This window comes from Staurois parvus, unplaced genomic scaffold (genome assembly GCF_062004578.1).
Source record: "Staurois parvus isolate SC_StPar_1 unplaced genomic scaffold, SC_StPar_1.0 ptg000011l, whole genome shotgun sequence".
Lineage (NCBI taxonomy): Eukaryota > Metazoa > Chordata > Amphibia > Anura > Ranidae > Staurois > Staurois parvus.
Genome location: NW_028317807.1, coordinates 15,197,332 through 15,219,860, shown reverse-complemented (window position 1 = coordinate 15,219,860; position 22,529 = coordinate 15,197,332). Strand labels below are relative to the sequence as shown.

At 40.9% G+C, this 22,529-nt stretch overlaps 1 protein-coding gene across 3 annotated transcripts in view; it reads left to right on the top strand.

The window, feature by feature from the left end:
* The first annotated feature begins 7,906 nt into the window (after window positions 1–7,906).
* CMKLR2 (chemerin chemokine-like receptor 2) overlaps window positions 7,907–22,529 on the top strand; it is a 51,906-nt gene continuing 37,283 nt past the window's right edge. For 2 of the 3 annotated variants that reach the window (XM_089671022.1, XM_089671031.1), the window contains exon 1: window positions 7,907–8,136. The gene's annotated coding sequence lies outside the window, so the exon portion shown is untranslated. The remainder of the gene's footprint in view (window positions 8,137–22,529) is intronic. The other variant, XM_089671012.1, reaches the window with a different exon arrangement.

Genomic DNA, 22,529 nt, shown 5'->3' with positions numbered 1-22,529 from the left:
ACATGCACACTGAACCTACATTATGCCAGCACCCTGCTCCATTCTTGGTCTCTTCCAGATGCTGGGAATGGGCTGGGACTCCACAGTGCACTGTGCATGTGTTGCAGTCAATTTGGTACAGATATTAAAACCTTTGCTGGCTGACAAGTAGAAGAGATTTTGGAATTAGAAACTTACAAAATCCCTTGCCAAAAAACTCTACCTGCTGGCAAGTGTTAGGTATCAGTGATTTTATCTGCCTGGCTGTACTGGGCTCTGCTGAGTAAAACAGCTCCATTATATGTATTTAATCTATGTATTGACATGTTTGCCTGGAGTTCAGCTTTATCGTTACAAGCTCACAACATTTTTAGAGTCAGTAGACAAGTAATGTGCATTGCTTACCAAGCTGACAAAACTGTAAACGTTATAATATGTTACCAGTTTGGGATGCATATTGCTAACATTTCTGAAGTTAATTCAATTAAATGATCAGAACATCATCCTGAAAAAAAATTGTAGAGGCATGCAGCAGTATAATAAATGACATCCCGATGCCCCTACCAGCTATAGTGTTTCTGCCATCCCTTGTAGATATGAAATGGCAAGAGGTAGGGAAACTCCAAAAGCAAAGCACTGGTGGTGGCAGCAGGATGAATCTTCTTGCAGAAAAGCAGTGGGGTCAAAAATTCCAAGCCAACATGGAGACTGACAGTATCAACTAGATCATGTTTTCAAACAGCAAAACAAACTTTTTTTTGCTAAGACATCGGTCATACAAGGATCACTTTTACACAGTTGGCCAGCTTGAACATGTATTGCAATATACAGTTGTGACCAAAATTATTCAACCCCCAATGCTGTAAAGGGGTTTAGGGACTATAGTGTACATTTGGAATTGTATTCAGAATCAAATCCTACAAGGACGTTGTAACTACCCAAATGCAACTAAAATGACATCAATTGTTTATGTAATACAGTAGTAAATGGTTCTTATGTGGTTTCTTCATTGCCACAATTATTCAACCCCTTAAAGACTACCACTCTGAAGAACAGAGGTTCATACAGGTGCTTTCCATCAGGTATTGAAAACACCTGTGGATGTCACCGAGCAGCAATCAAGCATAATAAGCACCAATTAGGCAGCTTTAAAATGACTGTGATACTCAGCTCCTTCTAGACATTTACTGGTGTGGTTACAAACATGGTGAAGGCAAGAGAATGGTCCAGGAAGACAAGAGAAGAGGTGATTTCTCTTCACAGGAAGGGCAATGGCTATAAGAAGATTGCAAAGATGTTAAACATACCAAGAGACACCTTAGGAAGCATCATTCGCAAATTCAAGGCAAAGGGCACTGTTGAAACGCTACCTGGTCGTGGCAGAAAGAAGATGCTGACTTCGACTGCTGTGCGCTACCTGAAGCGTAGAGTGGAGAGAAGTCCCCGTGTGACTGCTGAGGAACTGAGAAAAGATTTGTCAGATGTGGGTACAGAAGTTTCAGCCCAGACAATAAGACGCACACTGCGTAATGAAGGCCTCCGTGCCAGAACTCCCAGGCGTACCCCCTTGCTGTCTCCAAAGAATAAGAAGAGTCGACTGCAGTATGCCAAAAGCCATGTGGACAAACCACAAAAGTTGTGGGATAGTGTTCTGTGGACTGATGAAACAAAATTAGAACTGTTTGGGCCCATGGATCAACGCTATGTTTGGAGGAGGAAGAACAAGGCCTATGATGAAAAGAACACCTTGCCTACTGTGAAGCATGGTGGAGGGTCAATCATGCTTTGGGGCTGTTTTGCTTCTGCAGGTACAGGGAAGCTTCAGCGTGTGCAAGGTACCATGAATTCTCTTCAGTACCAGGAGATATTGGATGGAAACGTGATGCAGTCCGTCACACACCTGAGGCTTGGGAGACGTTGGACCTTTCAACAGGACAATGATCCCAAGCATACCTCCAAGTCCACTAGAGCATGGTTGCAGAGGAAAGGCTGGAACATTTTGGAGTGGCCATCGCAGTCACCAGACTTAAATCCGATTGAGAACCTCTGGTGGGACTTAAAGAAAGCAGTTGCAGTGCGCAAGCCTAAGAATGTGACTGAACTGGAGGCCTTTGCCCATGAAGAATGGGCGAAGATACCCGTAGATCGCTGCAAGACACTTGTGTCAAGCTATGCTTCACGTTTAAAAGCTGTTATAACTGTAAAAGGATGCTGTACTAAGTACTAAGATTGAATGTCACTTGGGGGTTGAATAAAACTGATAATGCTGTGAGCACAGAAAAGACATTTGTGGTTATTTCATTATAACTGTTATGTTATATTTGTCTGACCTACAAGTGCCTCTTTAATGTAAATGTAAGCAAGATGACTGAATGATCAAAAGCAATGTCAAACTGGCCAAAACACTCAATTTCAGTGGGGGTTGAATAATTTTGGTCACAACTGTATGTGAACCAAGAATTTCATGTACTGTATAAGGGCCAGCTCACACCACAATTTCTGTGTTACAGATGCATTTCTTTCTACATGTGCGTTTTCAATGCATTTCAGTGACCTTTTGATGCTTTCCATTGCATCCCCCCCTTTTTTCCTTCATCTCAGTTCAAGACATGTGCATTCTGATGGCTTTTTTTATGTGTTCTGGTGCATTTTTGATGCGTTTTGCCACATTCCAGATGCTCATGGTACAGACAAAATGCAGCATGCTCTACCTTTGTTGACTGCACTGGAATGCACTGCACTGGTGTGAACTAGGGCCATTGGAGTACATGGAAAACACTGTGAATGTGTTTTTGAGGCAGCTGAAAAATGCACTGGACTGCATCTGTTATGAACCAGCCCCTAAAGACAAGTTTGGTAGAAATGTGTTGGTGTATAGCAGTGTGCAGAAGGTTAACTTGAATATGACTTGTTACATGTGACATTTGACAGTTAGAATTGGTCAGCATAAATATATATTGCAAAATATGTGAATCTGCAAACTTAACTAAAAGTGCATTATAGGGAAGTGCAGAAGATCAGTTGAGAATATTACTGCTACATTCTTATCCAATGCAAGTGTTTCCTCATTCGACACTCAGTATTTATTGGGATAGCAAAACTGGCATCTGGTTTTGTAAGGAGCTCAGCAGCAATGTACAAGGTAGCACCAACAACACTGTTTCAAACAGTTATATAATCACAGCTTACACTTCCGCTATATAACATGAGCATGTTGTGATTGCTGCCTCTCTGCTGGTCATCTCTTTCTGCAACTTTCTGAATTCTCTGCATGCTATGCAGTTTCTTCTGCTGTTTACTTTCAATTTCTAGGGACTACATATCCCATGATACCTTGCTGCCTGCAAGCAGTGATTCACCTCCTCCTCTCAGCACCTCTGTAGTTCAGAAGGCAGGCTCTGTAAAATGTGGGACACACTAGTGCCTCTTCGCAGGGTATAGTGAAATGTGTTCTGCTTCTGAAATCTAAGCACTGAAAGTGTTAGAAAGTGGATCTCTATAACTGATCCAGTTGTGGTGAGATAGCTTTAAGTGATTGTAAAGGCTCAAGGCTTTTTACCTTCATGCATTCTTGCATGAGGGTAAAAACCTTTTTCTGTGCAACATCCCTCATCTCTAGCCCACCCTAATACTCACCTAAGCCCCCTCTTGATCCAGTAATGTGCACTGGAGTTTCGACTATCCCGGGACTCTCTCTCTTCATTGGCTGTGTCAATCACAGCCAGTGAGCCAGTGAGAAGAGAGAGGGGGTAGGGCTGAGCCACTGCTCCCTGTATGAATGAACACGCCTGCTCAGGTGCCCCCATAGCATGCTACTTGCTGTGGGGGCACTCGACAGGAGGGAGGGGCCAGGAGTGCCATTGGGGAACCCAAGAAGAGGAGGATTCAGGCTGCTCTGTGCAAAACCACTGCACATAGCAGATACATATGACATATCTGTTTGCTTTTTTTTTTTTTTCATTTAAGCCTTTAGTATCACTTCAATTTAGTACCTTGGAAGACAGTGACTCAATCCAAATGACATCCAGCAGCTCACAGAAAGCTTTAACCCAAAATAACTTGTGAAGATCATAACAGATGAACATCAGATAGGTCAAGAAATCATAATGTGCTCCAGCAAAATACAGCACATGTGATGAATGGAGACTCAGGCATGAAGAAGAAGGGTGAGACAAATTGCATAGCGCATCTCCTAGCTCCTAGCCTATTTGACGGCAAACAAACAGCGATGTATGTGTAACATGATATTCCCTATGTTCCCTATATTCTCTATGATTTCAAATAAATAAACAGTTGAGTATCAAGTCTAAATATTAAGTCGTTAAATCAAACAAGGTGGTGCTGACTATATTATTCCAGAAATGTTATGGACTAGTGTGAAGGACTGTTACATGCCTTTACTGCAAAATATTTTTTGACATGGTAGTGATATGGTCACTGTTCGAAACAAGTAATGCGATCATTTGGCATGACATGTATCTTGAAAGAGGAAATTGTGGAAGACCTCCTGACATTACCTAAACAGACTGTGCCTATGATGACCTAACCTAGGTTCAGGTGTTGGGCGTATGGTGCATTATGTTGATTTGTTGGCGAGCCTTGTGTTCCAATGGGATATCTCTGCTGTAAAGCAGAAGGATATCGGCATTTCTGTCAAGAGCTGGTATGTGGTCAACTAAGCCTCTCAAGTGAGAGTGGTGAGAGGCAGAGAGTAGGGATCTCCTCTCTGCTGGATGGAATTTGGTTTCACTTGATGAGAGTGGGCAAAGGTATTCCTATGCTGCCATTCAGGGGAGTTACTACAATACCAGTGGCTCTCCTGCATGAAACATCTGTGATGCCAGCACAGGTACCCAGGGTATATGGTAAGGCATCTCATGTTATGTTTAACAGGTCAAAAAGCTTTGATTTTGCAAGAGACCTGTTACTCTGATCATCTAGAATAGTATACAGTCTTACAGCTTTTTCAGGTTGACCCTTGGGTTATACATGAACTAAGCATAGTTTAACATAGGATTTGTCACAGTCTTTCTCCACAAACAACTGTACATGTGGAGAAAACTGGAGTATGAGGCACTGTTTGGTGTGTGCTCTCCCCACCATGCTTTGCCTCGGAAGGATTATGTGTAGACAGAGTGGGACTGTCTTGAAATGGATGAAGGGCTGGCACATGATCATCACTGTCACATTCTTTGCACTTGATAGTAGCCTTAAAGTCTTTAGCATGGTGTACGGTGGAAGTAAAGCGCTTGAAGCAAACCCTAAACTTTTTTAAAAGCTCTTTGTGTTCTTGCAAGGGTTTGGTTCTGAAGTCAATACATTTCCTATGTGGGTGTGGTATGGTATATACGGGGCATGCATATTGTTCTGTTCAGTCTTTTCAGGGACTGTAGTTGGTGCAGGTAGAACATCAGTCTTTTTCACAGACACTGGATGTGTGAGGTCTCTATGTGAGATGTGTAAGCTTACAAGCCTTGGAAAAGGTGGTAGGGTTGGACTTTCCAAAGGAGAAACTTGAATCATTCTTATTATCCGCAATTCTCCTAAAGAACTTTATTTTCTTCCTTGTACCTTGATCTAAGTGATGCCCATTTTTCCTGTATGCCAAAAGGTAACTTGGAGACTACAGGATTAACCCCACAAGTAGTATCTAGGAGTCCTGCCACTTCTTTTCCACTAAGGATGTCCATTCTTCCCTGCTGTGCAGCCAGGTGTACAATGATGCTTTGATGTGGAGCAGCAGCTACAGCCAGGGATTGTATTTTTCACAGCCTATTGAGTCAATCTGGTAATTCCCAGTGAAGATTCTCTGAGATGGAAATCTTTTTTTTTAAACTGGTAGAACCAACAAAATGGACAGTCCAAGCTCAGGGAAGAGATATTTGCTGTTCTTCTAAACTTCCATCCTTGTCTCAAATATCAACTATACCAAGTGTACACCTTCCTTTCACTTACAGCATATGTTAAAGTGTATTAGTGCCACGTCTGTACTAAATGAACATGGACAAATAAGAAACCTGTCCAATGTAATATTAGCTCCACAAATAGCAAGTGCTTTTTGTTTGTTCGCTGACTGCTCTGTTCAGCTACCATCAATGAAGAAAAATACCTGGTGCTTCCAGTTCATAACTAAGCATTTGACTCATTCCCCTTTCATTTTTTTATGTGATTGGTCATTGGCACACCTAGTACTTATACAATGAGCTGGAGAGAGTTCTACAAATGCTAAAAAGAGAAATTGCAGCGCTAAACACAAAAACATTGAATAATGTCAATAGATAAATACCATCAAGTGCGAAAAAAGTTAATTCACATAAAGCAAAAATGAATACAAAATAATATACATAAGTCAAATGGTGTTCAAATCAATGATAGTGACGTCTCACCATCTGTATAGATGGGCTACATATTGAAGTCCGCTGTTACTTGTTAGTTTATGAACCCCTGCGGATGTGCGGTTGCGATAAACGGAGTTGGGTTGTGAGGCGTTATTGCTGGAGGTCGTGCTGCCATTCCGACTGTCTGGCATCCCCTTATGTAAATGAACACACAGCGGTGTCTTTGTGTTTAATTGGCTATTTTATCTGTGTATATATGCACTTTATTAAAACTACTACACTATGCGAGATTTGTTGGTGGTGTTTGGATGATGAAAGTGCATGTACTGACATCTGGTGGAGCAGGATATGAGGAGGATTATCGAGTTTCCTGATACACTGAAGGATCCTACCTTGGGAATTTATTATCATGCAAGTGCTATTGCTGTTTTTCTAAACAGCAACATCTTCTGGTGAGTTTTCATCCTAGCCATTGTGGAGGTAACATGTCTGTTGTTCCTGCATTACTGGGTGAAGATTTATTATACAGTGGACATTGGGACTATTCTTTCTTGTTTATCACAGTCCACAATCATTGATTTGAACACCATTGGACTTATTTTTTGTTTTATGTGAATTTTATTTTTTTGTACTTGATGGTATTTATCTATTGACATTATTCAATATTTTTTTGGTATGTCGGTATCCATTGCATGCAGCTACACATCATATTTTTCACTTTCTGTTTTTTTTGGATCAGCGCTGACCTTATTTTGTTTTTTATAGAGTTCCACATATGCCTCTCTTGGACTTACAAATGGTTCACTCTGTTTTCTCCTGATGGCTGAACAGAAGAAAAAGGCAAATATGGGCAGCTGGTGATATTGGCATTAAAATTGCTTGCATGGGCATAGCATGAGCATAGCGATCTTAAAATATCCTTGTCTTGCCCCGATTTGATGCTCATTTGAATAACAGGCATGCCTTAGGGACATTAAGGAGCATTTCCAATGGTTGGATTTACTATTACCATCTCACAGAAACACCGCACAATTTGATGCAAAATATTCTTTGCTTAAATAGCCTGCTGGCTTTTAAAACAAAAAAGGAATAATAATGTGCAACGCAGTGTGTGGTATTCCTATGATGGTGAAAGTGATTGCTTTTGTGCCAACCCAGCACCTTATATGTGATGCGGCACCTGATATGTGATGCGGCACCTGATATGTGATGAAGTGTGCATTTCAATCTCACCTGGAGTTGCATGTAGAAAGTTTAGTGTAAAAATGACCAGTTAGGATTAACAGAAATTTAGCAATTTGAGACCTTGGGAATCTCTGCATGACCTAGTTGATCTTTCCCTCTCTTCAATCAGAAGAGTGAAGGAAATCATGAACAATACTTGCAGCATTGCAGTCCATCAGGCATATCCAGGCATATCAGACCTCAGTGCAGATGTCTCTAAACCCATCTACAAACAGCCTTATAGGGACAGCACATTCCAAATCTATCCGCATAGCAACCCTAAACAAGCCTCTGTCTCTACAGAGGGTGTGGTGGACCGTAGTAATTTGTTTTCAAAAGGTCTCTGTAGTCCAGTCATCTTTCCCTGGCCAGAAGACAAGCTCAGCATGCGTGTGTTCACTGTTGATGCACACTGACCATCTTGACTTCAACCTCTGTGACAAGTCACATCCTCATTCTCAAAACTGGAAATGACACTCCTTCGGAGGAGGGAGAATGAGCTGCTCTCTCTCAAGAGCACTTGAATCACAGTATTTCAGTCTGCTGAACAGCTGAGCACAACTTCATATCTTCTGTGCCCAGAGCAGTTGCTTAGGTAAGTGGCTTTCTATTATTAATGGTAAACTCCATATAAGAAGAATACACATTCAGGCTATGAGAATTATGTATTATTATTACTGTTGGAAGTTGTTTTTGCTTTATTAAGTAAACAAAATCTTTGAATTGTTTTATTTTGGGTTTTTTTTTAGTATTATTAGAAATTTGCAGTTTTTTTATGTTCATTTTACTACAATAGATACATGCAAGTATTATTATCAGTTATTAGGGAGTACTGCTTAATGCTTAATCACAGAAAGCAAACCATTGCCTAAGGCTAGGTTTACAAAGCCACTTTGTTTTTTGGCTCCCCTCAAATAAAAAAATAGGTCAGATACAGAACAGAGATGCTGAGAAGAGTAGTACAGCACAAAGAACTATTTTCTTTTGCATGAATGTATCATTTGCACACACCTGTTAAAAGGACATCAGAATGAGAGAAGACCGCTGAACCATGTGTTGGCACTTATATTTTTCAACTATGTGTTTTACATTCCATGTATACAGCACATTTGTTTTCACATACAGAACTAAGCTTATGTATTTTTTTCTGTGCTGCCCTCTTACTCTTTTCCTTATGTCACTTTTTTTTAAATAAAAATGATACCAGGAGGAGACAAGGAATGAGAACAAGTCAATAGGTGTAAGTGATGTCAACAAATGGAACCTGTCTGCTTGGCCAAATTTTTTTTTAATCTTTAATTAGCAGAGGTTACTGAAGTCTAGAATGTCAATGTTATCATCATTGGGGATTAATTAGCTTGACTATAACCAACCTAAATGATTTTTAATTTTTAGGGACCTTTGAGGCTTTTACAATGTATTTGATGTGCTGTTTTAATAAAACCCCTGATGTGTTTTTTTATTATAGTATAGGCTAACCAATGTACACAAAATGTAAAAATATGTTGTTTAAATTAGTGTATTATTTGTTTTAATACTGTAGTTGTACCTGAAAATTACAGTATTAGTGACACACTGGCATCTTCAGTCTGCAGTGGCACCTGCAGGTTCTGGGTTTATTTTGTACATGAACCTTCGTCCTGAGTGTGATCACTATGTCATAATGATATAGTGATCACATGACCAAGAATCCCGCTGATTGGTTCCCAATCCTTAGTGGGACCAAAGCTGTAATGACAGTCCAGTAAGACAGCTAGAAGCTACGTACAGTGCCACCTGCTAGCTGTCAAAAAGTGAATGTAAATTAACATCTCTCAACACTGGGCATTATTGAGAGGAATGCTAGTCTACAGATTGTGTCAGGAAGCTGTGAAAGAAAACGTTTTAGGACTTTCTAATTCAATATTTTTCAAAGTCATTGACCCAGAACAACTCTACATACAAAAGTACTGGGACAAGAAGGTCAGCAAGGCAGCCAGGTAGCTAGCATTTGAATACTGAATAATGGCAGCCTTATTTTTTCTTCCAGGGATGGCTTTAACCCTTCACTGCCAAAGACAAGAAAGAAAAATTCTTTCATAAGGCATAGACAAATACAAAACACATTTTTAGTAAGAAAACATTAAAACTATTTTTTACTGCTACCTGTGCCTTTTTGTCCTGTGACATCTGCTCCCCCCAATTCTTGTCTGGGTGTCACAAGAAAAAAACAGTGATGGAATATCTGCCTAGTGAGATCACAGACAGAGAGACACTCTATCCAGTAAAAACAACTGGCTTTTAATAAGAATAGTCTGAGCCAGCTTTCCTTACAGCATTATACAAACAATTTAATTTAGGCAATGTGCAGTGACATCACTTTGAACCTTGTATTTTATACCCAACCACCTTTATAGTACTAGTCTCTGTCTTTAATTAGATGTTTGTGCAGACATCATGTCAGACATCTTGACCTTTTACCTTTCAAAACATCAAAAGTATTTAAATTTTTAGTTCAATGCAAATACATTCAGTAAAGCAGTACAAAGTATCTAAAATAAAAAAAAAGCAGTGCAAATATACTAAGCAGGTAATATTCAGTAAGTAACCCAATTCAAATTTAATTTGCTGAAACAAAATCTGCTTTGAAAAATTGGTTGCTATGAGTTACTGAACTTTGCCTAATTCTCCTTGCATTACTCAACATGGCTATTATATTGTATAAAAAAGCATTGTATGAAAAGAGTTGCTCACCATACTAGTTTAAAGGGTTAGTTCACCTTTACATAAAAATATAAAGGTGAACTAACAATGGACACCCCCCATCAGTCCCTGCTGTCAGGCTGTCAGCAGCCTCACAGCTGGTCCAATAGTCAGGGGACTTAAAATCCCCAATCTTCTTCCTCTTCCTTGTCAATGCTTCTGGGACAGACCAGATCAGTTCTGATTGGCAGCACGGTCACTGTGATAGCACTGACCAGTCAGAATCGATCTGGTCTGCCCCAATAGTACAGATGGAGAAGAGCATGGATATCAAATTCCCGGACCAATGAACCAGGTGCGAGGGTGCTGATGGCTCAGCAACCACGAAGGTAAGTACAGCGAGAACTGGGTAGGTGGAGAGGATGTCACATGTTACATCACCTTGACATTTTTTTCTGTAAACCTGATTTAACACTTTAGGTGTAGGGTCAAAGTGTGGGTGTGGTCTTAAAGACCAACTCCCTTTTCCTATTCTCCATCCCACCATCCCTCCTCCTCAACCCTTCCATTAAAAGAAATTTCTTTATACTTATCTTTTTACTTGCAGACTAATATCACAGGTCCTTCCTTTTCTCCTTTGTCAGTGGGTAATTTGTACTCCCAGACAGCAATCATGTAATAATGTGTGAATGTCACACCGTACCACACTGTACGAGAGTAGTATTAGTGTTATAACATGCCTCCAGGGCTTGTGCTCATGAGGGCCTGGAGTCACAGAAAGTGGGTTGGATGATTGGCACCATTCAACTCAGTACTGGCACTGGATCAGAGAGCAGGTGAGTGTACTGGTAACATCACTCGAGTGGTGGTACTGCAGCCAGGGTTGTTGTTTTTTTTTTTCTTTTAAACATGGTGGGCCACTGATTTATTTAATTTATTTAGAAATGTGAAGCTGGTCATGTTATAATTTCCTCATATAATGTACTAATTCACCAACCAGTACAACAAACGGAATGCTATTTGGGCAGAATAAAAGACAACATTGCATTTAGTATAACTCATTTAATAACATTTACTTACAGTTCATCAACTATCATATATAATTCATTGGCAATGATAACAGCTTGATACCCAAGATAAATTACAAAATAGTAAAATTACTAAGAAAACATAATTATGACACAGTATAACATACCAAAGTATAACTGTGTCTTTACTCTAGTACTGTAGTGTAAAATTGTATTGGCAGACTCTTCTTTCCTGTGGGTTCTGACATGGAGAAATAGCTTAGAAGATTCCTGTTATGTTTCCATTGGCTGGCAAGAGAATTTACCACTCTGACTGCCTTATAACTGACATAGTATACAAACCCATGTCTAGTGGTTTTTGTGTTCTTATCCCTGGCATCCAGCAGTCTGTGCATCCATATCCACCTGTTATCTACAGTTTTTTGTGCTGTATTCCCCTGGCATTTAGAATTCTTTTACGTTCATGTTCCTATATTCCCTGGACGAATTAAGAATTTTGATGCAGCTGCAGCCTGTTCCCAAAACAATTAAGTCCCAGGGATCTTCGTAACGCTTTGCCATCACTAAACCACAGGGGTAGGAAATACTCATAGGCATTTGTCCCCACTCCAAAGCTTGTCACATAAAGGTTTATTTACTAATTCACTTTGCAAGGGAATTCTTCCCAGAGCTTAGTGAATGAGATGATCGGGTATTCTTTGCAAATTAAACTTCACCACGTTCACTAAGCTATTGGGAAAGTTCCATTGCAAAGTGGGAAATGGAATGTGAGGGACAGAAAAGAAAGCACTGTCCTTCAAAAATCAGGAGTTATGCTTTATAAGGCCCTGGCAGAAACAGAAAAGTCAGAATAGATATGATAACCAAATATAACTACGGTAACCTAATTTGATATTTGCAAGAAATTACAAGAACAAATAATGTATTTCATGTGCATTGTTGGTAATATACTCTGAGTTAGACTGAGATTTATCATTTGTTTTGCAAAAACTGTAAAATAACATTCACTCATTCGATAAGGAACTAGACAAAATGTTTTTGGCTAAGATACATTTTGCTGTCAGCTGAATATGTAAAGTATTTCGATTTCGAAATGGCATACAGATCAAGCACTATTAAACAAGTGTTGTGTGAGCCATACAAGCTGGACATCCTGGTAAGGATATTAGGCAGAATTAAGCAATGTAGTTAATTTCATTTCCTGCGGCAGTAGCACTGTAACTATACACAAACACTTTTCACTTTTTTACCCAATGAAAGACTGAATCAAGCATCACCTGGGATATAGACGTAGTGCATGGGCAAGAATTTGGAAGCAACAAAAATATGTCACAAGTATAATAAAAGCGCCACACCCTTAATATTTTAAAGCAGCAATTCCACCTCAAAGAAACCAAATAAATTTCTTAGTGCTATAACTTAAATAAAGGAATGCGCTAAAACCACAAACTATTCCTAATTTACTGTAGAAACATTAGTGCAAAAAATATATACCGGTATATCTATTCTCAATTAATATCAAAAAATATCAAAATTATGTGCAAAACTTTTTTTTAGTGCATAAGTAATTTAAATAATTAAATATTGTGAATATAAAAATTGTCCAATTTTGTATTTCTTCAAATGTCCAAACAAATCCTTTTCCAATTCACGTGCTCTCAAAGAAATTGTGCCAAAATCCACCACCAAAGTAAAGTTGGGTAACTCACCAGAGCTCCATGCTGATCAATCTCTAGATCTCTGGGAGCAGATGCAATGAATCAAATTCTCAGGTGTGATGATCAATAGCTACACAATCATCCATAAGGTAGGTATCCACCACTCAATATAATGGTTCCAGGAGCATTATATCACTCTCTCTTTTTATATCTCTCCACCGAGGTCATGTTAGGGAATGAAAGAAAAAATCATGGTGCAGCCAGTTTTTATATAAAAGTATCCAACAATTAATAAAGATTTACACTCACAAAAACAAAAATATGTGTGCTCTGTCCTAAGAATGTGCCAACATGTCTTTTGTTCTATTTTATATTTGTTCATATGTTGATTGACCAAGGAAGAAAACGGTTTTGGTACTGGGCACCCTACTTTACTAACAAAAATGGGTATGCCGTGAAAAAATCATCCACTAGATTGTTTATTAGAAATTGTATTCATTAATGTTTTTTTTCCATTGGTTGTAGGGTCCATGTAGCTATGCCTGAATGTAAAATTCTATTTGGTACTGTACAGACAATATTTAACCACTTGCCTTCCAGAGGATTTACCCCCCATCCTGACCAGGCCAATTTTTGCATCACGGAACTGAGTTACTTTAACTGACAATTGCGCGGTCATGCAACGCTGCACCCAAATTAAATTTACATCCTTTTTTTCCCACGCATTGAGCTTTCTTTTGGTGGTATTTGAGCATCTGTGCATTTTTTATTTTTTGCGCTATTAAAAAAACATCGTCAATTTTGAGAAAAAAACATTATTTTTTACTTTTTGCTATTAAACATGTCCAGTAAAAACGTTTTTAAAAATCTAATTTCATCATAAATTTAGGCCAAAATGTATTCTGCTAAATGTCTTTGCTAAAAAAAAAATCCCAATATGTGTAAATTAATTGGTTTATGTGAAAGTTATAGCGTTTACAAATGGCTGTATATATACTGGGATTTTTGTTTAAATTTTTACTAGTAATGGTGGCGATCTGTGACTTATAGAGGGACTGCAGGCATTCTGATACTAGGGGGAACTGACTTGTTGTTACTGACAACCCCAGTGACACCAATACAGTGATCAGTGCTAATAAAAAGCACTGACAATGTACTAATGGCACTGGGCAGGAAGGGGTTAACATGTGGGGCGATCAAAGGTTTAGTTGTGTGCTGAGTGTGTTTTACTATGGGGCTGTGTCTGTGTGCTTCACTGTAAGCACACTGCCGTGCATAGCTGTGCTGTGCACAGTCATTCAAAGCAAAGTGCACGAGCTGGCAGGGAGATCCTCGGCAATCACGGGTGCCGGCAAGTAATCACCGACCAGGACCCGGCGATTGACAGCCACGGCCGCGAATGGTGGTTTGGGTAGCACTTGGTTGGAGGCCCCGAGTTGATGAGAAGGCTTCCCTTGTGGCTCTGGTCCGAGCACCACTGAACGTGTTGACAGAGGTACAAGGCTCAAAGAAGCACGGAACCGGTAACTTGATAGCAGGTGAATGCCATGGTCAGGGACATAGTCAAGGTGAGGCAGGGTCACACACGATGAGACAGCAGCGTGGTCAGGAGGCAGTCTGGGGTTGGTACCAGGGAAGCTGGAAGAGCGGGGTCTAGTAGCAATTCGAGGTCAACACCAGGAGATCAGGCAGAGAATAGTCTAAGGCAAGCCGAGGTCAGGATCCAGAATCCACAGAGCAAAGTCAGGAACAAGCTGGGTCAGCAACAGTCAGTACAAACAGGAACACAGAAACACGGATCACAGAAAGCTGAAGAACATCCAGAAATTAGTGCACAGCAGAGTCTCCTTTAAATAGGCAGCTTGGGGCCAATGTGCAAGCGCCTGCGCGCTGATGTGTACTGGCGCACAGAAATGTGCCTACGTGTCAGTGCACACTGGATATTAGCCTGAGCTTGTCCATGTGCATGAGCAATAACTGTACGGGAATGAGCAGCTTACTTGCATTGATAGAACAGCATATTTTTTTCCATTGATGGAAACTTAGAATAGTACTTGAGGGCACAAATACAAGATATCTTCCTTCAATTATTTATATAGATTAAGCCTACAAGCTCCCTGTTACAAAAAAAAAGAAATATACCACATACATAAGAAATATCTCTTTTTTATTTTTGGATGGAGTATGGTATATTTAAAACCATTATCAAACTGTTTTCGTTTGTGCCCCTTTGGGATGATTTTTTTTCACTTCCAGACTAAAGAGAAGAAATCCCTCCAAAGTCAGTGAAATTCCTTCTTCGATAGTGGTCATTAAAGCAGGCATTCTCTATTGCCACTCTATTGGCATCCCATTTATCATCACCTCCAGTTCCAGTCACAACTGTACAGTTTGAATTTCCCATCACTTTCTGTTGTGCTGACAAGGGTCCAGAAGAAATATAGAAGGTGAATCTCCCAGCAGGCATACAATAAAACCGTTTCCTACGCCTAAAACTAAAAACACTTTGGCCTGCAGATATATTTCACTTTTTACGTAAGAATTTTACAATTACAAATATGGATTCAAAGTTGAGTCATATTAGTCTGGTTGCCAATTAGAAGAGTGTGCTAGCTATAAGAGAGGTGAATCAATTAATTGTTTAGGTATGTGTTCCAGAAAGACCAAAAAATTGGTTTCCCATATTGTCAGGTGTTCCAGTTTAAAAACTGCAGTATTATTTAAGGTGTCAAGGGGAATTTTTTTTTTTTAAAAATACAGTTATGTGCTAGTCATGGACAAACTGGAAACACAGGAACAGTAATTAGAAGTCATAAAGCATACAGAAAAGCAGAGATTTTTTTCCTCAGAGAATAGGTACAGGAACTCCCCCTTTGTGAGTCACCTCTTGTCTCCGCATCTACCCACCTCCAAGTACTCTGCTGGTTCTACCCCCTACCCACTACCCCCTACCCACTTCTTAGTATTGCTCCTTTAACCACTAGCCTACAGGGCACTTATACCCCCTTCCTGCCCAAGCCAATTTCCAGCTCTCAGCGCTGTCACACTTTGAATGACAATTGCGTGGTCATGCAACATTGTACCCATATGAAATATTTTTCATTTTTTTGAGACAGATAGGGCTTTCTTTTGGTGGTATTTAATCACCTCTGGGATTTTTATTTTTTCTTAAACAAACCAAAAACCACTGAAAATTTTGAAAAAAAGTTTTTTCTTAGTTTTTGTTATACAGTTTTGTAAATAAGTGATTTTTCTCCTTCACTGATGTGCACTAATGAGGCTGCAGTGATGGACACTGATAGGTGGCACTGATGGGCACTGATGAGGAGGCACTGGTAAGTTGCACTGATGGGCATTGACAGGCATCACTGATGGGCACTGAAAGGCAGCACTGATACATGACACTGATACATGACACTGATGCATGACACTGATATATGGCACTGATAGGCGGCACTGACTGGCACTGATAGGCGGCACTGACTGACACTTTTAGGCGGCACTAACTAGCACTGATAGGCGGCACTGACTGGCACTGATAGGCGGCACTAACTGGCACTGATAGGTGGCACTGATTGTCAGCACTGATTGGCATTCATAGGTGGCACTGACTGGCACTGATGGGTGACACTGAAAGACAGTTCAGATGGGCACTCATATGTGGCATTGATGTGCACTGGTATGCAGTGATATGTGGCATTGATGTGGCACTGATGTGCACTGGCACTGAAGGGCACTGGCACTGATGAGCACTGACAGGTGGCACTTCTGGGGCCACACTGATCATCAGGGCACACTGATCATCAGTGCCCAGATGATAAGTGTACATGTCCCCTCTGCGGAAAGCCGATTACCGGCTCTCCTCTCCTCTTGAGCTGTCAGCGTGACAGCTCGAGAGGAGAGAAATGCCGATAACCGGCATTTCCATGTTTACATGTGATCAGCTGTGATTGGACACAGCTGATCACATGACCGAGCCAACATCTTTGGCTCTTTCCGTGATCCGCTGTGTCTGAGGGACACAGTGGACTGGTGATCGCCGCGCTGCGCGCTCCCTGAGCCGCACATGCTCAGTGAGAATGGTAGGACATCATATGACGTCCTATCAGAACGAGAAAATCACCTTGCGCCCGTCATTGTACTATACGGCGGGCGGAAGGTGGTTAAGAGAATACAGAAGCAAGTATCATTTTGCGGTGCTACGTAAATTTTATTGAATTTGTAAATGATAACAAGAAAAGGGTAAAATAGATCAACTCAAGCAACAATAGATTCCCCAGCAACAACGGACTGCATGCAACAAAATACCAAAATACTCCCAACATCAACAACAGATCTCCACACAGCCAGCAACAATAGACCCCCTCCCTTAACAGTAGATCCCTCCCTGGAACAATTGACCCCCCCAGCAAAATAGGACCCACCACAGCAACAATATACCTCCCAGCAGCAACAGAGACCCCCCCCCGCATAAAAAGATCCCCTCCAGCAACAATAGATCACTCGCAGGTAGCATCATTAGTCCCTGCAGCATACTCCAGGATCCCTTGCCATTACATACATTTAGTGCTAGAGGTGGTGGAGGTGCTGCAACTGTGTTCCCCAGCATTCCTGCTGAAAAAAAGCCCAGGAAAAAGGAATATACTGAGTCTTCACAGTACAGCTGATGAATGTCTGCACAGTCCCTGAAATTAGCATAGAATTGAATTACCACATCTGTAACCCAGTCTTATAGGGAATATATTATTATTATTATTATACAGTATTTATAAAGCGCCAACAGTTCTCTCAGTGCTGTACATTACAAAGGGGGACAGAACATGCGACAGTACAATAACAATACAATGCGATACACGAGGGGTTCGAGGGCCCTGCTCTTTCGAGCTTACAATCTAGGAGGGAGGGGATAGTGGTACAGGAGGAGATAGCTGTGGGGGATGGAGTGGTAGGAAGAGTGGATATATATATATTGTGTTCAATGATTTTTAGGATTTACATATAAAGGAGCTCAAATTGATGTAGAGAATCCCATCGATGGTTGTCAATGGTTTCAACTTTTTATCTCTGTTTATGTGTTTGTAATTGCATCTGTGTATGTGGCAGCCATATTTGCTCTTTACATATTCAGGCTATGCTTCTGTTTCAGAGTACTACAGTGCTTGTGTTTTCTTCTTACAATACAAGTCTATAAGTTTGATTTACTAAAAGCAAAAAGACTATTTACATTTCATGGGAAGTGAAACTTTGCATGTGAATTTTCAACAGAGCTTAGTGAATGAGGTGAAGATCTACACTTCTATCACCCAATCTTGTGCAAGAAAAATGCTGTTTTTTATTTTACTTTGCACATGATTGGGTGTTCTTCGCAGAATGAAATTTCACCGTATTCACTAAGCTCTGGGGATAATTTTCATACAAATACAACTTCTCTTGCAAAGTGAATAGCCTATTTGCCTTCAGTAAACCAACCGCTATGTGTCAGCAAACGTAGCAAAACCATGTGTTCACGGCATATAGTGGATTGTCTACAAATTTCTACGCTTGATATTATAGAACTTATGAAAGGGCATGCTTGTAATAAATGTCAAAAACAATTTTAAAGCGTAACTCAAGTATTTTACCTTTGCTTCCCTTCCCTGTTATAAATTCAGTGCTATGATCACCCTCTCTGCACTTTAGCTCTGCTCTCCACATCCTCCATTCGTCAGTCCTGTCTTGGGTTAGACATTTAATCAACTTCCTATGAGCTCAGGCTGTCAGGGATACAACCCCTGGGGTGTATCATCACATTGGTCAGGGGTCACAGTCAGGGAATGGTTCTGATGTCATAATGCGAGCGCTGTTCTCTGTAGCATTGAGGACTGTCCAACATTAAAGGTGGAAGGGCCCCTGGGGTGTGGTGGGGGGAGATTGGAGGGATACAGGGGAGCTGCTAAATTTGGAGTTGGACATTAGGATAAACACTAAAGTAATGACTTAAGATATGTGCTCACTGCAAATACAGTATATGTTTTCTTTAACAAAACCTTTACGATTAGAGTATTGCAATGTTCAAACATATGGCAGCAAACCATTGGTATCTAAGACTAAAGCACAAAGTCAAGGAACCTGTGCAGGAAGCACACAGTTCAAACCCCTGAGCTAAGGTGTAATATATTAAGGTCAGATGTTCTATCTTTCACTCAGTTTCCTACATCTGGATAGGTTTACATCTAGAAAAAAGATAGGATGCCTTCATCTTACATCACATGTTGTTATCTCTTAAAAAATGGGCTTGGTATTACAATTGTATTGCACAGAGCAGTGCCAAACTTCCTTTTCTAGGGCCCCCCACCAGTACTCTTGGCTCCTCCTCTTCTCCAAGTGCCCCCCCCAGCAAGCTGTGTGAGGGGGCACCCATGCTGATATGCTCCTGAGCTGGGCTTTGTGTGACTATAGAAACACAGTGCAGCTTGGCCCTGCTCCCTCTCCCTCCTCGCAATGGCTTCCTGCTGCCTCTGTGTCCTATGAGGAGAGGAATACAGACCAGCGCTGTTGCAGATGGGCACAGTGCTGGATCGAGATAGAACTCAGTATACAGGGAGGTAAGGGAGCGATACTACGACTGAGACATTTTTTACCTTAATGCAGGGAATGCATTAAGGTAAAAAATGTTCTGAAATGAACCACTTTAAGAACTTGAGGCTTTTCCCAATAAACAGTGTTGCAAAATGCCACTACATACAGTTCAGGGTTACAATGAGAGAATTACAGAAAGGAAAGAAACTGGCCTAAATGCAGATGAGCCATCCTTCTTATTGTTAGGTATTTGTTATTTTTTCCAGTTCATTTAAAAGGTTAAACACCCGAGTATCACTTCTGCTTGTCATACTGGTAGCCCTTAGATTTGGTAACCAGCCTTTTCTAGAAGACTTTCTTTCTTTTAAAAAAGATTTGGTCTTTATTACCCTTAAAATAAAAGGATTATATAGTAGTTGACTGGCCATTCTAAGCCAGTTATTAATGCTTTGTAGATAACATTTTCCTACCCAAAAAGATCTATACATATAAAGACGTATGTTCTAGACAATTAATTTAGTCATATCATAGTAACATATAAGTTCTAGCTCACATATGCTGAGATCATAATAATATATGTAGCACTACCCCCTTAGGAGTCGCTAAAAGATTTGGGTCCCCCTATAGCCCTGCACAGCCAGGCATCACACATCTTCACAAAAGCTTACACCCAGAGTCAGAAATCAGTCCATGAGCGTTGATTTTGTTGTTTTATTTAGGGGATTTGAACTAAGATAGGGTTAGGGATGCACAGGATGCCCAAGGGTACTGATAAACTGAGGACAACTTCCTGGAACTATTTACAAGCCTTCTCTGCAGCACAATCTCTGCTGAAGATCTAGCCAGCGTCTATTTAGTGTACCGGACCCTAGATGAACTTCATCCAGCAATCTGGAGGTATTCCTGAACATAGGATCTGGTTCCTGTCCTTTTAAGAGATGAACAGTCACTGGTTTTCCACCACAGTGCTCCTAGACCTAGTAGTCCCTTGAGTCTGCCAGGTTTTTTTTTTTTTTTAATTCATTCACTTTTTTTTTTGTTAACATTTTTGTCTGAGTGTAGATCTATGTTTGTCCCAAGCATGTCTGAAACCACTTGCCCTCCTGAGGTTTTACCCCCCTTCCTGACCAGGCCATTTTTTGAGTTACGGTGCTGCGTTACTTTAACTGAGAATTGTGCGGTCATGCAACACTGCACCCAAAATAAATTTACATCCTTTTTTCCCACAAATTGAGCTTTCTTTCATTGGTATTTGATCGCCTGTACATTTTTTATTTTTTGTGCTATGAAAAAAAAAGACCGACAATTTTGAGAAAAAAACAATATTTTAAACTTTTCTCTATTAAACATGTCTATCAAAAAAAAAATTAAAAAAATCAAATTTTGTAATAAATTTAGGCCAAACTGTATTCTGCTACATGTCTTTGCTAAAAAAAACAAAAACCCAGTACGTGTAAATTAATTGGATTACGTGAAAGTTATAGCGTTTACAAGTGGCGGTATAGATACTGGAATGTTTCTTTTTTTTTACTAGTAATGGTGGCAATGAGCGACTTATAGCGGGACTGTGGGACTGCGGTGGACATTCTGGCACTGGGAGGAACTGACTTGGTGTCACTGAGATCCCCAGTGACACCAATACAGTGATCAGTGCTAATAAAAAGCACCTACACTGTACTAATGGCACTGGGCAGGAAGGGGTTAACATGAGGGGCAATCAAAGGGTTAACTGTGTGCAGGGAGTGATTTACTGGGGGGCGGTGTCTGTGTCTGTGTCTGTAATCACACTGCTCTGGATGTCTGTGCTGTGCACAGCCATCCTGTCAGGAATGGACTTGCCAATAGTGGTGGGACTCACCTGCCTTGTGGGCTGCAGTACCAGGGCTGGCCAGCGGGTGCTCTCAACAACCAGAGGTTCACTTCGGCAATTAGCCATCACCTGGGGCTGATTGCAGGTGGTGTATTTAAGGGATGGCCAGACCTGCAGTCTGTGCCTTGGTGTGTGTTTTTCCATGGGCCCCTGTATCTTGTAACCTGCATTCCTGTTTCTGCCTGACTTGTTGCCAACCCTGCCTGATCCTGACCTCTGCTGACTTCTCCTGTTTGATCCCTGGCTTGTGACCCTGACCATTCTCTGCCTGACCACCTGTACCTACCTGTCCGTTAGTTGTTGTACCCGGCTCATGACCTGACTACTCTCCGCCTGCTCCTCCTGTACCTACCTGCCCGATAGTTATCGACCCGGCCTGCCTGACTACGTTGTGCTCTATATGTGTATGTACCTGTGTATCTATATCAGTTTAGGTTTGGGTTTGTTTCACCTTGTTGTATGTATTTGTGTTAGCTTGGGGTTTGGTGCACTGCGTTTATATTTGTATTGTTAGTTTTATTAAATTGTCTTATTTATACCATATCTGAAGCCTGCATTTCCCTGTGTCAGTACACACACCTCTGGTCACACCCGCATCCCTGACACATCCAGAGCAGTGTGCCCAAGCTTTCAGGGAGGAGGACTGTTAGTAAACAAAACAGTCCTCCTCCCCGTCGGAGATGCTTGGCAATCACCGGGCGCCAACAGGTAATCACCGGCCGGGACCCAGTGAACAACAGCCACGGCCGTGAATGGTGGCACAGGTAGGGCGTGCATGCGGCTTGTGCGCTCCCCCTACACGGAGATGCAAAATCACGTATATATACGTGATTTTGCGCACCCCTGCCGACCTGTAGCAGTATATCTGCTATAGGGCAGTGGGAAAGCGGTTAAAGCTGACTGACTCACTACCTCTTCTGGACGTCTGTTCCAAGCATCAACTAACCTTTCAGTAAAATAATACTTTCTAAGATTAATTTTGAACTTTCTTCCAGTTAGTTTGAAGTCATGTCCCCTAGTTCTTGATCTTGATCTTCATATTGAGTCCTGCCCTCTTGAACCTTATTACCCCCTTGATTTATTTAAAGGTTTCAATCCTGTCTCCCCTTTTCCTTCTTTCCTCCAGACTGTGCATACTAAGTTCCTGAAGTCTCTCTTGATATGTTTTATCCCTCAGATCTTTTGTTGCCAT